The sequence below is a fragment of the Caloenas nicobarica genome, chromosome 3 (genome assembly GCF_036013445.1).
Source record: "Caloenas nicobarica isolate bCalNic1 chromosome 3, bCalNic1.hap1, whole genome shotgun sequence".
In the NCBI taxonomy this organism is placed as follows: Eukaryota; Metazoa; Chordata; class Aves; order Columbiformes; family Columbidae; genus Caloenas; species Caloenas nicobarica.
Genome location: NC_088247.1, coordinates 71724932 through 71730824, shown reverse-complemented (window position 1 = coordinate 71730824; position 5893 = coordinate 71724932).

Genomic DNA, 5893 nt, shown 5'->3' with positions numbered 1-5893 from the left:
ATCTGAATGCAGGCTAGCTTTTCTTGGAAAGCAGTCTCCGTGTCAGAAACAGCATTCAAAATATGGTTTAAAAATTGTAATAATTCATAAGAATCTTAAATAAATATAATTACCATCAGAGCATAAGTAGTTTTTGCAAAGCAATAGCCAAGTTGACCTATTATTACTCTCTGTCTGTGTGTGTTCTGCCTGGGTAGGTCAACCATGTTGCATGTGGCAGCAGCTGTGAGGGTCCTGCTTCACACCTCTCCTTTGAGACATGCTCCAACTCATGAAAGTGGCTTTCTCTTTGTTCAGACACCCACTTTTCTCCTCTGTACATGCAAGCAGCTGACCTGTCTCTGTGTACAAGGTTTTCCCTGTGCAAGAAAATTTATCGCAAGTCAGGCTTGTCCCTGTACCCATCACTGGAAGCTGCTCCCCTTTCTGTTGCTGCTCCAGGAATAAGAGAGTAGCAAGCAAACCCAGCCACTGCCTTGGCTAAGAAGAGGCCAAACTAGACTGTGCCTGTGCTGCCAGGAGCTGCATGAAGGCAGGGTTGCTGCTTCTTGGGACTAATTCCTTCCACTCTCACCACTCATGCAGAGCTCTGTGCTGCACTGTGCAATTGTCTAACCTTCCTAGTTTAGATGTTGACATGGAAAAAACAACTATCCACTCCAGTGGGCAAAGCAGTGAGTTGGATGGCATATGGTATCATTAAGATATTTGCGGGGCACTTTGCACAGAAGTCCTGCTCTGACTTGTGACACCAACTGTTGAGCCCTAGTACAGAGTTCAGGAATTAAAATGAACTGGTCTTTCAGTTTATTTCCAGAAGAGGCAAGGATGTCTCAGATGGCACCAGTGCTTGCCTTATCAGGCTTGGCAGCTTGTGGTCCTGTGCAGACTGTGCAAAGGAGGTGAAGAACGCAAGCACTCCCAGACTAGTCAAGCCTCCCAGAACCATGGAACCTGGCCACCCAGAGCAATGGAAAAGGTCTGCTATTGACGCTGTCGGGCAAGGCTGGGTTAGAGAAAGGCTCTTCAATAGTACTATAGTGACCAAAGGAAATTGCTTAGTGAGCCATGTTCCAGCAGCAGCAGAAATCAATAGAAACCCACCTGTCCCATTGATTCCAAGTCAGTTACCAAAACTAGTTCCAGCATTTTCAGCTGTTGTTCCAATTTTCTGCGTATCACTTAAAAATATACCGCTTCCACTCTGTGCTCTGACCCAGAGGAGCTGCAGATGGTGGTGACTCTCTTCCACTTTTTCCTGTGTGATCAGCTGAACATGGAACAGACTGTTACAAGGAAGCCTGTTCCAGGCTACAACCACTTCTACAGCCTGTTACTACCATTCACCTCACTTAATCAACCTGTGAGACGGTGTTGGAGAAAAACCTGAAGTGCCAACCCAGAAACAGCTCCTTTTACTCTGTCACCAATATCATGCACTCTCTAGATGCACAAGTTTTCTACTCTAGTAATTAGTGCTTCTCTTCCTAGTTCTCCTGTGGTAATACAGCCCCAAAGGCTTTTCTTGAGTTGTATGCTCATTTTACTTGGAAACTTTCAGAACCCATTGAGCGCAATGTTGCCTAGGAGCACATGAAAGGCTTGCTGCCATCTGGCACTTGTTTTCTATTCCCCATGTACTGTTGTTTTTGTAAGTTCCGCCAGTACTGCTGTTCCTTCAAAAAACATTGGCACAAAATCTATGTAATAAGTGGCCAGACCCAGAAATTGTTCCTATTTCTCTTGGTGCCTGTAAGCCACTGCTCAGTGCCTGTAGGCATTGCCTGATGGAACCTTCAGCTATTTGATACCATCTTCTACTAGTAGATGCTGCACTGTGCCTGCTGGGGGTGTGCCAACCTGGGCAATACTGTTGCCTGCAGAGGTTTTGCACAGTCTGCCTGTCACTCACAGATCACAGCAGCACAGGCACATGCAGCTGCATGCTCCTCATGGAACCCAACAGCCCCACACATTTGTCACTGAAATGCTGCTGCTGTTTCACGTAAACCAAAGACTATTGTTCTTGATTTCAAGGTTTAGAAAAGGCCGTTCTCCCTGGATACTCTTGTCAGAGTACCTTTCAATATTATTTGGTTAAATTTGGCGTGATCGTCCGTGTAGCTCTCCCTGGACGCTCTAATAAATATGACAATTTTCATGTTGCTATGGAAATCAGGTTTCTTTCTCAGAAATCCATGAGATAATTAGCAGTCCACTCTCTTGCTAGAGGCTGTTTTCAGGGGCTGAAGACTCTCTTCGGCCTTCACTTCACAATATTCTCTGAATCTTCTTTGACTTCGTTCTGCAATTATTCATGTCTTTTTTAGGTGTCATCTTGTGACTTGGGTTTTGGAGTGGTTTTTTTAGCTTTTGTGAGAGTACAGTCTGGAAATCCCGTATCATTTTCTCCAGCTGAGAAAATGACTGCAGTTTTAGCTGTTCTCTTGCAGCTTGGGAATTCTTGATTTACTGTCAGTCATCTGTCCTGGTTTTGGCACATAGTTATACGCTGCTTCTGGAAAGGCTTCTTGCATTTTCCAGTCTTTTGGTGTGTCTAAATAATAAATCTATTTTTATATTTACAGTGCAATTCATTACTGCTAGGACTGTGCCAATACTTTGTCATTGAAGTTAGGAACTTGGACCCTGATTCTGATAATAACATCAGCACTTTGTCATTGGATGCCACCATGCATCCTTAGCACACAAGTACCATCCTCTTCATTTCAGACGTGCTTCTTAGGTCTGCTTCAGTGCACTGTATGTTCTTACTCTGTGACACTTGCAAATGTACCACTGGATTTTTTGTTTTCCTGTACCTTAGGCCTGTAAACAACTGCAGCACTTCAAAACTTTTTGAGTGCTAGAAGTGCGTTTTCTTCAAGAAGCTATCTTATACAAGATGTTACAAGATTAATGGGCAGTTTGTAACTAGAGAAGGTGCTGCAGACTTTGAAAACAAGTTTGGAAAAAAGTTATGAAGAGAAGTCCAGTTGCTCACAGCATCATCTGTTTAAGTTTTCATTCCACTTCCATTCGCCTTCCACCTCTTATATCTATGCATTTTCTTTGGCAAAAGTAGGACACGATATACTACAGTCTTTTGGACGCGTGGCATATGTAAGTGGCATATCTTTCAGAAATTAAAATATATTAGGAGCAAACAATAAAGCTGATCAGCAAATTTTCCATGATTTATAATGCAAAATTTCCTGATCTTAAGAGTTTGCATGAGAGTCAGGGAAAAACAAAAAACAAACAACACAACTTTTCTAATGCTGCCTCCAGCAAATGCATGCTATGGAATCTAATCACAAGGTCTTTTTGCATAGGGACATAAAAATTATTTATGTTATATAAAAATGATTTTTATACAACATCTATTAAACTGGAGCCATCATAAATACTTTTATAAACTGCTTGTGAAGGAAGATGTTACAGTATGTTATCCTCGCACACATAAACATTCACACATGCACACTCGCAGACACACAATCTACAAAAATATTAAACTAAATCTGAAGGTAATATTCTCACCTCACTGACATACTGTTGAAAATCATTGTCTGAAGTGCTTGGACTGATCCCATTCCACACAGCCTTGTATGGAATATAACAACATCATTTGCTGCCCTGCTCTTTTAGCATTTCGTTTCGTTAAGATTAAACTGGTTAGAACGTACTTCATTTATGCAAGTTAATGAGTCAAGAACGAGCATGGAAATAAGCCTACATGTAAGTGACAAGTAGAAATTGCATTGGTAATTGCAATATATACATTGTGTGGAAAATGGAAGATGCTTGTCCCTCTTTTCTTGGACTGTCATGGAAGCAAGGAGTCATAAACATTCATCCTGTTTCAGTGATGTTTCCAGACAGCCAATTTCATCACTAGCTATAACCATCAGTAAACAGTACACTGTTGCAGGGATCATTGTATAGAACTATGTAAGTATGTAGAAAAATACCAGAACAGCACCTTACACATAGCAGGCATTTACTGAGGCCTTTGGAAGCACTTGGGCAATTGTTGGGTAAAATGCAAAATGTCTCCACACATTGTCTCCTCTGCTTTTCTAACCGGAAGTGGAGTAATGGTTATGCTTCTTTTCTTCATTTTCTCTTCCACATTCTGCTGCCAAATAGCCTTCATCCAGGGACTCCCCAGTAACTCCAGACATTGTTAACAGAGTGGTCAAAGGGTTAAGCTGCACCATTACATGTGAGGGGAAAAACTGATAAGAGTTCAACAACCCTCCCTCTGCCTGGGCTCCAGAACAGCAGTCACAGCTGAGTCCTGTGATTTGGGGCAGCGGAGACAGGAACTGCTTGCCTGCTAAACCCCAAAAAGTGTAGCCGTGACCTGCCAGGCACCAGTCTTTGAGGAGCCTGAGTACAAACTGATACTCTCTTAGAGACTCGTTCAAGCATAAAACAGAATTAAAAAGAAAAAATAGACATACAGGTTGAATTTCAGGCCCTATGGTGTGCAGCTTCTCCATTTCTGTTGTGCAGCCCCACATGTAAAGAGCCTGATTATTTCTGCAGCCCCACTAGCACTCGCAGGCAGGGATTGCGATACACCAGGAGAATAACAAAATCGAGGAAGGACAAGGCTGTGTGCAGGACATGTGTTCCCAGTAGCAGAAACATGAAGTAGGCTACGGCAGATCACCACAGCGGTTTTGCTGAACCATTTCCCAAAGCAGTGCTAGTGCTGGGCACTACGTGCTGGGACACTTGGGCAGGACTCAAAGCTGCCCACTGAGTCACCCTGCTGCACGCCATCCTTCGGCTTAGCTATGGTTTCTCCAAAGGTCTCTGCCTAGGACCTGGAGAATGTTTTTGACCTCCTGCTTAGCAGTGATGTGATGAAATTGTCCCTCATGTATGAAGAGTTCTAGCACACTGTGTGCTAAACGCCACTATTGCTGAACTGGGCACTATTTCTGAGTATTTACAGCTGAATTCACTCTTCAGCTGCTTATTTTTAAGGCAGGGGACAGGACTGCATTTTCTCTTAATCGTCTCCACTATGGCATTAATGCTCTTCACAGCTCTGTTAAAGGAAATTGCAGGGTCCCTGTTTTTCCAGATATTTTTTCAGCACCACAGAAACCTCAGAAGTTAATTCTTTAGATCTTTCTACTATAAATGACACTCAGTTTGTTCATTTCCTAACCTCTTTGCTTCTCAGATGCCTGTCTGATTTTATTCTGCTGATTTCTGATATTTGGCAGCAGCCAGAACAAATGAGCATCTCAAAGACTAAAACTTTCACTACTGGAAAAATGTCCTCTCTGTCTCTCCTTACTGTCACCCTCACTTTCCTTTCCTTGGGTACAGTAGCTTCTATGGCCAGAAATTGCAGAAATTATCTTCTCCACCAGGTATTCTGCCCTCTATATTTCTTCTAGTCTAGGACAAGGACAGAATTTATTTTTAACTTGGCTACCTTTTTCCTTCCTGAACCCCTTTCTGCCTTACCTGCAGGAGCTCCTGCTGCTAGAAGCCATCCACATTATCCCACTGGGGCTGCCGCCCAAAGTGCCCTCCAGCTCTACAAATCAGGGCTATGTAAGTCTCACTTTGTCGCTTGTTCTGGTTGTCTTTGAAAAGAAAGCAAACATACCTTCCTTATTTCCCAACTGCCTGCAGATCTATGCCACACCATTACCCTTTGGAGCTCTTACATCAGGTCCTCTAGTTCATGCTCAGTCTTGCATCTGTGCCCTTCCTTAGAACTGCCTTTTGAGATTTTCCCCCACAAACGCTTCAATCTTGCCTTTGGTCCTTTCTCCTCTTTCCAAATAGCTGATATCTAAGGGGCTGTTTTCTAGCTTTTTATGATTCTGAAATTCAGGGGAATTAGTTTTATGTGAATTTATTC